Source organism: Phyllobates terribilis, unplaced genomic scaffold, assembly GCF_046119375.1.
Source record: "Phyllobates terribilis strain yellow unplaced genomic scaffold, ASM4611937v1 Scaffold_1__5_contigs__length_1240528914, whole genome shotgun sequence".
Classification (NCBI taxonomy): domain Eukaryota; kingdom Metazoa; phylum Chordata; class Amphibia; order Anura; family Dendrobatidae; genus Phyllobates; species Phyllobates terribilis.
Window position 1 is genome coordinate 254,499,133 of NW_027362761.1, and position 11,981 is coordinate 254,511,113.

The 11,981-nt window shown below is 43.1% G+C and overlaps 1 protein-coding gene across 6 annotated transcripts in view; it reads right to left on the reverse strand.

The window, feature by feature from the left end:
- Positions 1-9,675, reverse strand: part of ZNF219 (zinc finger protein 219) — a 33,181-nt gene extending 23,506 nt beyond the window's left edge. The window contains exons 1-2 of one of the 6 annotated variants that reach the window (XM_073671189.1): positions 9,587-9,675; positions 8,959-9,007 (exon numbers count right to left, since the gene is read on the reverse strand). The gene's annotated coding sequence lies outside the window, so the exon portion shown is untranslated. Of the gene's footprint in view, positions 1-5,868; positions 6,007-7,017; positions 7,392-7,604; positions 8,244-8,590; positions 8,927-8,958; positions 9,008-9,542 lie in introns of those variants that run through there. The other 5 variants (XM_073671190.1, XM_073671188.1, XM_073671187.1 and 2 more) reach the window with 5 other exon arrangements.
- Positions 9,676-11,981: the final 2,306 nt, after the last annotated feature.

Here is an 11,981-nt window from a genome sequence, read left to right on the forward strand (position 1 = left end):
ATACTGATTTCATGCAGTGGCAGACAGAGCATTTTTTTCTGTCAGATTTCCCAAAAATCTAACCAAAAATGACCATATTCCATTGGACGCTGTACGCACAGAGTATGCTTCCAGAGGAAAAGTGCAATATGATGGCATAAAATGGTCACACAACAAGTGCCTCCATACAGGCTAAAGGTAAATTCACAGATGGCAGAATTGAAGCAAGAGTTTCTAAAATCAGCTAAGTGCAAGTAAGCCCTCCATCGCCATACAGGACAGAAATCACGCGCTGCAGAGAAAATCCACAGCATAGGTTGATCAGACTGCAGATTTGAAATCTATGATGCAGATACCACAGCCGGTTTTGCTATTGCAATGAAATTGGGTGAAATGTGCTGCAGAGTTTCCAAAACAAAAACTAGTATTTTTTGCTCTTGTAGATTTCCCCACCGCAGACAGGTCCCATGGGAACATATTATTGGGACAAGTGCATGCTTCAACTGTGCCATCAGCCTTTTATGCAAAGTCAGGTAAACCATTGAGCCTCCTCTTTCCTATATTTTTATTGAATACCGCCACATTTTCCCTCCAACACCATCCTAAAATATCTGCTGTTCAATCAGGTCTGCAACAAATCCAGCCGCAAGTTTGATCCTAGTGTGTAATAAATATTTGTGCCACGAATCACCCTTCATTGTAACCATGTGTCACGCTGTCTCCACTTTCTGCTCATTACCTCATTCCCCTTATTCTACGCTAACAGTGGAAATAATGAAGCATTGTGTCTTTGATTTATTGAGCAGAACTACAGACCTATCCTCCAGACCTTCAGGGCTAATAATACAGTGACCCTATGAATTATTACTGGAAGCCTTGCAGTGATGTGGGACATTGGTCTGATTTTCACAATTCTATGTTCATTATTTGACTATTTATTCAATATTTCATTCTATATCAGGCATGCGATGACTATTCCTTTGTACTATATATACAGTCATATGAAAAAGTTTGGGCACCCCTATTAATCTTAAGCTTAATGTTTTATAAAAATTGGTGTTTTTGCAACAGCTATTTCAGTTTGATATATGTAATAACTGTTGGACACAGTAATGTTTCTGCCTTGAAATGAGGTTTATTGTACTAACAGAAAATGTGCAATCTGCATTCAAACAAAATTTGAAAGGTGCATAAGTATGGGCACCCTTATCATTTTCTTGTTTTAAATACTCCTACCTACTTTTTACTGACTTACTAAAGCACTTTTTTTGGTTTTGTAACCTCATGGAGCTTTGAACTTTATAGCCAGGTGTATGCAATCATGAGAAAAGCTACTTAAAGTGGCCACTTGCAAGTTGTTCTCCTGTTTGAATCTCCTCTGAAGAGTGGCATCATGTGCTCCTCAAAACAACTGTCAAATGATCTGAAAACAAAGATTATTCAACATAGTTGTTCAGGGGAAGCATACAAAAAGCTGTCTCAGAGATTTAACCTGTCAGTTTCCACTGTGAGGAACATAGTAAGGAAATGGAAGAACACAGGGACAGTTCTTGTTAAGGCCAGAAGTGGCAGGCCAAGAAAAACATCAGAAAGGCAGAGAAGAAGAATGGTGAGATCAGTCAAGGACAATCCTCAGACCACCTCCAGAGAGCTGCAGCATCAACTTGCTGCAGATGGTGTCACTGTGCAACGGTCAACTATACAAGGCACTTTGCACAAGGAGAAGCTGTATGGGAGAGTGATGCGAAAGAAGCCGTTTCTGCAAGCACGCCACAAACAGAGTTGGCTGAGGTATGCAAAAGCACATTTGGAGAAGCCAATTTCTTTTTGGAAGAAGGTCCTGTGGACTGATGAAATCAAGATTGAGTTATTTGGTCATACAAAAAGGCGTTATGCATGGTGGCAAAAAAACACAGCATTCCAAGAAAAACACTTGCTACCCACAGTAAAATTTGGTGGAGGTTCCATCATGCTTTGGGGCTGTGTGGTCAATGCTGGCACTGGGAATCTTGTTAAAGTTGAGGGACGCATGGATTCCACTCAGTATCAGCAGATTCTTGACAATAGTGTTCAAGAATCAGTGATAAATATGAAGTTACAAAGTGGATGGATCTTTCAGCAAGACAATGATCCAAAACACCGCTCCAAATCTACTCAGGCATTCATGCAGAGGAACAACTACAATGTTCTGGAATGGCCATCCCAGTCCCCAGACCTGAATATCATTGAACATCTGTGGGATCATTTGAAGAGGGCTGTCCATGCTCGACGACCATCAAACTTAACTGAACTGGAATTGTTTTGTAAAGAGGAATGGTCAAAAATACCTTCATCCAGGATCCAGGAACTCATTAAAAGCTACAGGAAGCGACTAGAGGCTGTTATTTTTGCAAAAGGAGGATCTACTAACTATTAATGTCACTTTTCTGGTGAGGTGCCCATACTTATGCACCTGTCAAATTTTGTTTGAATGCAGATTGCACATTTTCTGTTAGTACAATAAACCTCATTTCAAGGCAGAAACATTACTGTATCCAACAGTTATTACATATATCAAACTGAAATAGCTGTTGCAAAAACACCAATTTTTATAGAACATTAAGCTTAAGATTAATAGGGGTGCCCAAACTTTTTCATATGACTGTATGTATGTATATCGGTAGTGCATTTTTATGGTTGTAAATCTGTTCGGCTCCCCATTGACTGTATATGGGAGTTTGTCACACAGCCTAGAGCATTCTCTCTTGGGAGGAAATGACATCAGCCATGCTGTTTTTACCTTGCTGATACCAGTGGTTCCCTTTTAAAGGGGTTTTCCCAAGAACAAAAGTTGATTTTAATAAATAGATCTTTCAATAATAATCATTTCCACAATGGGATGTGTTTAAATAAAATGTTCCTGTGCTGAGATAATCTTATAAATGTGCCCCTGCTGTGTACTGTGTAATGGCTGTGTCTGACCGTGCAGGAACAGGGTCTGATCATACCACAGCTCCTGGGCAGGGGGGTAATCAAAAGAGTATACAACTTTTGTTCATGGGAAAACCCCTTTAAAGGGCTTGTCTGAAATTTTAATAAAATGTCGACAAAGCTGGTTACAAGCATTCAAAATGAACTGACACTCACCTTGAAAATCAGTCCCCCATTCTGTTGGTCTATGTGATCTGTTCTGCAGTGATGATGTGCCAACATGGGCATATGAACACTGCAGGCAATCAATGACTTCAGTGGTGATAGAGGAGTAGTTGAGGTGTGCCCGAATAGGCTAGTGATCGGCTGCAGCAGTCACATGTGCATGGTTGACATTTCATCACTGCAGAACAGTTCACAAAGACCAGTGGGACACCAGAGCGACAGCACTGGTGCAAACGGGAAATTACCAGGTGAGTATAAGTATTTTTTTCTTGTAACACATTCCCTGCTTTGTGGCTATTTTTTTTTTATTTAGACAACTCCTTTTCAGTAAATATATGTATTTGTGAATTGATCCCCGCTCACCAGCATCCACAGGCAATGAAATGCATGTTCATTTGAATAGGACAAGCCTGAGCATTGGAGGAATAAAGTACAATTATGTATTTATCCCATTTTGTGTTTGTGGTTAGGATGTACTCCTGCCGAGTCTGGTAAAAAAAATATACATTTCATGGCGGCCTATGGATGTATGTCACAGTAAAGCAGCTATCACAGGCATCCGTTAAGCATACATGAGCTTTCCATAGATTTTCATGCGAATCCTTCAAACGGATGCCATTATAGCCTATGGGTGATGGACACCTAACAGTGGCATCCATCATCTACAGGCTATAATGCCATAAGTTGAGGTTTCCATTCTACATACTATTATAGTTTATGGGTGACAGATACAACGGTTAGGCACCTGTTACACTGTCAGGGAATTTTCCCCGTGTATATGTTAAACAGAGACCAAAAACGCAATATGGCCTTAATCGCATACCCAGTCATGTGATTTTTGGAAACGGAGCTGGTGTGATTGTACCAATGAATCATATGGACAGTAGTCAGATTACATTCACACATCTATTTTTCTCATCTGTGTCACCCATAGATTTCAATGGAACAATTCACACATCTGTTATTTTTAAGCGGATCCGAGTGTCCATTCCGTTAAACTCAGTACATGGCCTCGACTCATCCATTTTTGCTGATCAGATTTGGCCATTCAAATATAAGGGGATCCATCAAGAACGAACAGAAAAAGAAGGACATCCATTTTCCATCAGCTTTTCCAACCATTTTCCATCAATTTGTAATTGATCCATTGCTAGGTGTCAATGGGGAAAAAAAGTTCAGACAGTTTAAAGGGAACTAGTCACCATGAAAATGAATTCCAACCTACAGGCACCAAGTTATAAACCAGGGAAAGTCGAGTAGATTGATATATAATTTTGTGAGAAAAGATTCAATACAACCTGTTTTTCATCATTTAATCCTCTGCTCTTTCTGGAATTTTCAGTCCAGTGGGCGGTCCAATCAGTGATTGCACAGTTACACATAGAAAGCTTTCAGTCACGGATAGCCCCGCCCACTGGACTGAAAATCCCAGAAAGAGCAGAGGATTAAATGATTAAATCACAGGTTATACTGAATATACAAAAGTATATATCAATCTGCTCAGCTCGTCCTGCTCTATAACATGGTACCTGCAGATTAGACTGCATTTTCATGGTGACAGGTCCCCTTTAACTGCTTTATTTTGAAAAATGGATGAGAAAAAAAAACAGAATCAAAACAGAGGCAAAACTGATCACGCAAAAGAGAAAAACAATCCATTTTTGATGAATGTAATAGAAGAAACAGATGTGTGAATGTAGCCTTAGAGTTAATAAATTACAAATTAGGCCACAATGACTACATCTATGTCCTGTTGTATGATATCAAAACTTTCTAGAAAATGCACAGATTGCAGTCTTCAATCATTATGCTTTTATGTAAAAAGTAAAAAACTATCTGTATCACATACACATCATCAAATGTTAACCCTTAGAAATAACCCTACGTGACTCACTGAAGCAATTGCAAGCTGATATTTATTATGTATATATATTTTTTTATCGTACATACATACACGCACATATGTATATACACATTGTATATATAAATTTATATACATACATACCTACACACTTTAGAATAAAGCTCAGGTGAGTCACACGAGGGACCCCGTGCTAGGACTACTCACAGCACTATTTCTACACTATTATTTGTTGCTCTCAGTACTTTACTCTATGACTGCTAGTGATGGCATGCTTATTGTGTGGTCTGGGCAATTACATATTCTCTCGAGGATTTAACATGTTGGTGTGTTTACAGTCTGCTGATAATTACCAAATACATTGGTTAGTCTAAGTGAATATGAGGTTGCCGGAGGAGAGGCCATGATAGTATGCCCCAGACTGAGAAGAATAGAACAGACCTATGTGATGAAGCATGTCTACCATTACAGCCATTAGTGTAATAAGTCATCAGGTGTATACTGCCTGTCTCTGTATCTGCACTGTGAACACCAAGGCTGGTAATGTCAGCTGTGTGGTCACCATGTGTTCCCTACGGGGATGCACCATGTGGTTAGCACAGTTTCACCTGCCATTCCCTAGATGCACCAGATGGGTGGCTGGCTCTTCTATGGTTTTCAGAGCTCTGGGATACTTTGGAGAAATGATATGTGCATGGAGCATTTTCACACCAGGAGGTCCTTACACCTTCTGTATTACATTATGTCACATGCAGGGCTCTCATCATCCCCAAGAATAAACACATAATGTCCCTCCTATCATTGTGAGTCTGTATCTGTGTGCACCTTTACATGTATTCTCACATTTGTGTAGGGAAACTTCTATTTCTAACGCTCCGAGCCGATGTCTGTACCTGATTGTATTCTGCATATCCCTGTGCCTTTGTAACTGTGCATGCAGTCGCCATTAGACATTCTGGGGCACAGATGAAGTAGGAGGATCATGTCTCCTCACCACAGTGAATAATGTTATTCCTGAAACACAGTATGCAACACTTTACAATGCAGCATTATTCTCAATCCATCTCTACCATGTATACCGTAAGCAGACAATCTCCAAGGAACAACTGGAAAATTTCAGAAAATACACACTTCTTTCCTGCTAGAAGATAAGCTTGCCTGCATTCGGTATCATTTCCTATAGAAAACACTGCAGGTTTCCTATACGTTATTCTATGATTAGAAGTCTTAACTTTTACTACTAGGAGTTTCAGTAGCAGTCGTCACTGTGGATTTCTAACTTTTTCTCCATGCCTATTTTTTCCGTAGTGGGCATCTCCCTAAGAAAGCATGAGAAAGTAAACCTATAATATTTCCCCTACATCTCGCCAGCTTCGTATGTACCTGTGTTCTTCACTGATATCTCATATGTGTTCTGCAGAATGACAGCGCTGTACATATTGACAAGATATAAATATTCACATATCTGGATGTACGTGTGCATATATTCCTGTGTGTATGTGTGCGCCCATGTAATTTCATCACACATTCATTACTCAGACTCACTCAGCCATGTAATAGAGACAGAGAGAGCGAGAGACAGAAAATCACAAGGCCTCATTCTACCCCCTCCCTGCCCAGGCCCCAGACAGACAGGCGGGCATGTATATGTGGGGCGGGGGGTGAGAACCCACCCTTTGCTGCACCCCACTTAACCCGTTCTCAGCCAAAAGTATATCAAGCAAGGGACTGCAGGCCTGTTTGTCAGAAAGATGGGTTGAGGGACTTATAAAATGATCTACTCCTCAATCAAGTAATCACAGGGTTAAGACAGCATTCCTTCCCCTCCCTCTTGCACCCTGTCCTCTCTTTCTTTCACCAAAAACCCTTTCACCTTATTCTGTGGCTCCCCCTCCCTTACACTCTTCACCCCCCCACTGCTTCACAGTACAAAGACCCTCTCATTCCCCTAACCCTCCCTCCTTTATTCTCACATTCCCCCTCTTCCTACCCCCCCTTCCCATGCACAGCAAAGAAGGAGTGAGAGAGAGAAAAACACACACTTAAAGGGAAAAAAAAGTTGCCCCGTTGTTCCGTTAATGTTTCTTTCGTGGATTTTAGCACACTTTTGCATCGGTCTACGTGAGATTCTGCATGTGGACACTTGTCTCCCATCTCTCTCTCGGAGTCTGACCGGTGTCTTTCTGCATCCTTCTGTATTCTCGCTGTCTCTCACTATCTCACATTCCTCTTTCTGTTTCTCTCCTTCTCTCTCACTCCCTTTCTCCGCCCCCTCTCTCTCTCCGTTTCCCTCTCTCCTCTTTTCCTCCCTTCCTCTCTTTCTCTCTCTCCCGTTTCTGTCTCCTATACCCTCCCTCTACTTCTCTCTCCCTCTCCCCCTCCTCTCTAGTACCCTCTGCACCTGCTAAGTTTTTTTAACCAATAATTCATTTTTTCCTCTCCCTTCTTTTACCATTTCCGAAAAAAAAGCAAGCCAAAATTACCCCCCCATGTGAAATAAATATACCTTCCCATCCCTTACTTCGTCCGCACTCCCCAGACCCTTATGCAGGATGAGAGTAAAAAATCCCGGACAATAAATGGATAAAATAGTGTTCCCCGAGCAGGAAAGTCTGTGTGTTATACTCACACTCCCGGGCAGAGAAGAGATTATCTGCTCCCGACGTCAGCGCTACGTGGTTGGTGAAGAATTAAACCCATGGCAGGGACAGCGAGATGCCTCTTTGTGCTTTTCATGCGTGCTGCAATTTGCATTTTCTAAGGGCCTTTCATCAAGCATGCGATCTCTCAGGGAGAGTTACACAAAAGCAGCTCAAATCCCCGCCACAAAAATGGATGCCCCCCTTCCTCCCCCTTCTCCTCCTCTATCTCTCTCCTCTCACTGACTGCCTCTCTCTCTCACTTTCTCTCCTTTTCCCTCTCTTTTTCTAAACAGTCTCTCTTTCACTGCCTCTCTCTCTCCTGTCTCTCTTCCTGTCTGCCTATTGATTAATTTCTGTCTGTCAACACTGCTCTGTCTCTCTCTCTCTCTGGGCTGATTTTTTTTCTCTTTCATTTTATAATCTCTCTCACTGTCTCTTTCAATGCCTCACTTCATCGCTTGCTTTCTCCGGTTTTCCCTTTTCTTCAGCCTGCTCACTTCTCTCTTTTCATCTACCTATACTTTTCTGTAGATTCCCTCTACCCCTGGCTTCCTTACACATAGTTTTCCTGCCTGTATCCTAACATTGTCCCTCCCCTTTTACACCTAAATATCTGTTTTGAGGCTTCTCCTCTGACAATCTGTCTCACACCTGCACTCTCTTTGCCCTTTCGTCTGGCACTCTAATTCTCACAGTGTCTCTTTCACATGTAGATATGTATGTATATATGTATACATATATAGTCATATGTTTATGTATATATATATATATATATATATATATATATATATATATATATATATATATATATAGATACATACGTTTATATATTTATGCGTATAGATTTATTTTAATACATATTGACAATGCATACATATATATATATATATATATATAAATATAGATAGATGTCGATACATAGTTATAGCCATAGTCAAAATGAATTAAAAACGATATTCTGATCCTGTCTCACCTGCTTTCTTGCTCCAGTCGTTCCCATCTCGGCAGATTACCTCACATGCACTATATTTCTACACATCTGCTTGTCTCTTCCATCTCTCCTCCGTCACATGCCCTCCTCAGTTACTTTTTTCCAGCCCTGTCTCTTTGTCCTCCACATTAGGGGAGTTATTTGATGGACGGACACAGAGCAGTTTTGCCTGTATGTCCTTTTGTGCATCATCACATGTCTCCGAGAACAATTTAATGAGAACGTCCAGAGAATACAAATGATGCATGATGCTTTCTAACATGTGTGGACGCTTCTGTGTGCCTCGGTAATGTGACTGTGTGCCGGCAAGGTCACGGCTTAGTGCCACCTTACACACAATAGTCTCCTACCTTAGGACTGCAGTTTCGGAAAAAAAACTCAGGGAAGTTTGGATTCCTTCTGAAATAAGGAGAAAAGTGATTTGTTAGCTTCACACTGCTTTATATACTGCTAACATTGCTAGGTGCTACAAAACTGCTCCAGATCCAAACAGGTGCACATCAGGCTCTACTATAAAGGCATCATCGTCAGCAATGTCATATATTAGTCGGATGCCACCATGTATCAGCTGATTATACACTAGCCCTTATGTCAAGAGAACAAACGATAGGCCACCATCTACAGCAGTCTGCACATCTGTATCTGTTGGCGCTATGTCACATCACCCTGCATGCAATGTTACACTGCGATTACTCTGCTACTACCTCTGAAACAGAAGTCTATATATGTGTCTGTGCAGCTCTGTGACTTTACACGTGACTATTACTATTCCCATAGAGAGGATTACAATGCCAGTTTTGTGCAATACATTGGAATAATAAAATATCTGTGATTTCTGTTCCTCTGACCACGAGGTCTGTTATTCTGCATCCCTCCTATCTCCCTAATATCGCCTCTGCCCCATTTCTGTTCTCACCCCTCTTCTATAGCTCACCTAGGCGATGTTTCTTTTCTGCACCGCTTCATTCTGTGTATTACCTGTATCCTCCGCCTCCATTTCTCTGTGTTTCTGTTTATTTCGTGCCTCACATCTCAGTGAAGACTCAATTTATTGATCAGCAGATAATGAGGACACAGTCTGAATGACAACAGAGAGGAATGAGACAGAGGCAAGAAAGGGCTGTTATTACCTTGCACACAGGCACATACACACATCTGGGTCCAGTATTAGAAAACACCCCACCTGCTCGGAGAGAAAACACCACCTCAGTTATTATGTGCAGATCTCTTATATTTCTATATATGTCTACATGGAAATGTGCGGCAAGGGCTTCTGTGATTTTGTCAGAAAATACATTGATTTTGCCTATGATCTTTGCACTCAGTCACAAATGCAATTTCTAAGCACAGTATTAATCTAATAAGCAGTAGGTGGGGGATAGAGCACATGTAAATCAATAGTGGACATATGTAGTCAGCAATGATTTATTTATATTCATATCAAATCTATGTATAACATATCAACATATTTCGGCATACACCACTACCACTACCAGGTGTGAATAGGGTTATACTGCCTAATGTTAAACAAATAAACATTTTAATATTTTATATTTTCATTTTCTTTCTATTTTCCAAAACTCATTGAATTATGGACTGTTTTCATCAGACCATTGTTATTAGAACCATATGATAAGATGACCAGATTGTGTTATTCTATATTGGTGAGCTCAAAGGGCGCAGTCCCACCTACCTGAGTCTGAATAAGGCCACATACCTGAGGCTGCGTAAGGCCATATACCTTAGGCTGCGTAAGGCCACATACCTGAGGCTGCGCAAGGCCACATACCTGAGGCTGCGTAAGGCCACATACCTGAGGCTGCGTAAGGCCACATACCTGAGGCTCCGTAAGGCCACATACCTGAGGCTGCGTAAGGCCACATACCTGAGGCTCCGTAAGGCCACATACCTGAGGCTGCGTAAGGCCACATACCTGAGGCTCCGTAAGGCCACATACCTGAGGCTGCGTAAGGCCACATACCTGAGGCTGCGTAAGGCCACATACCTGAGGCTCCGTAAGGCCACATACCTGAGGCTGCGTAAGGCCATATACCTGAGGCTGCGTAAGGCCACATACCTGAGGCTGCGTAAGGCCACATACCTGAGGCTCCGTAAGGCCACATACCTGAGGCTGCGTAAGGCCACATACCTGAGGCTGCGTAAGGCCACATACCTGAGGCTGCGTAAGGCCACATACCTGAGGCTGCGTAAGGCCACATACCTGAGGCTCCGTAAGGCCACATACCTGAGGCTCCGTAAGGCCACATACCTGAGGCTGCGTAAGGCCACATACCTGAGGCTGCGTAAGGCCACATACCTGAGGCTGCGTAAGGCCACATACCTGAGGCTGCGTAAGGCCACATACCTGAGGCTCCGTAAGGCCACATACCTGAGGCTGCGTAAGGCCACATACCTGAGGCTCCGTAAGGCCACATACCTGAGGCTGCGTAAGGCCACATACCTGAGGCTGCGTAAGGCCACATACCTGAGGCTCCGTAAGGCCACATACCTGAGGCTGCGTAAGGCCACATACCTGAGGCTGCGTAAGGCCACATACCTGAGGCTGCGTAAGGCCATATACCTGAGGCGGCGTAAGGCCATATACCTGAGGCTGCGTAAGGCCATATACCTGAGGCTGCGTAAGGCCACATACCTGAGGCTGCGTAAGGCCATATACCTGAGGCTGCGTAAGGCCATATACCTGAGGCTGCGTAAGGCCACATACCTGAGGCTGCGTAAGGCCACATACCTGAGGCTCCGTAAGGCCACATACCTGAGGCTGCGTAAGGCCACATACCTGAGGCTGCGTAAGGCCACATACCTGAGGCTGCGTAAGGCCACATACCTGAGGCTGCGTAAGGCCACATACCTGAGGCTCCGTAAGGCCACATACCTGAGGCTCCGTAAGGCCACATACCTGAGGCTGCGTAAGGCCACATACCTGAGGCTGCGTAAGGCCACATACCTGAGGCTGCGTAAGGCCACATACCTGAGGCTGCGTAAGGCCACATACCTGAGGCTCCGTAAGGCCACATACCTGAGGCTGCGTAAGGCCACATACCTGAGGCTCCGTAAGGCCACATACCTGAGGCTGCGTAAGGCCACATACCTGAGGCTGCGTAAGGCCACATACCTGAGGCTCCGTAAGGCCACATACCTGAGGCTGCGTAAGGCCACATACCTGAGGCTGCGTAAGGCCACATACCTGAGGCTGCGTAAGGCCATATACCTGAGGCGGCGTAAGGCCATATACCTGAGGCTGCGTAAGGCCATATACCTGAGGCTGCGTAAGGCCACATACCTGAGGCTGCGTAAGGCCATATACCTGAGGCTGCGTAAGGCCATATACCTGAGGCTGCGTAAGGCCACATAC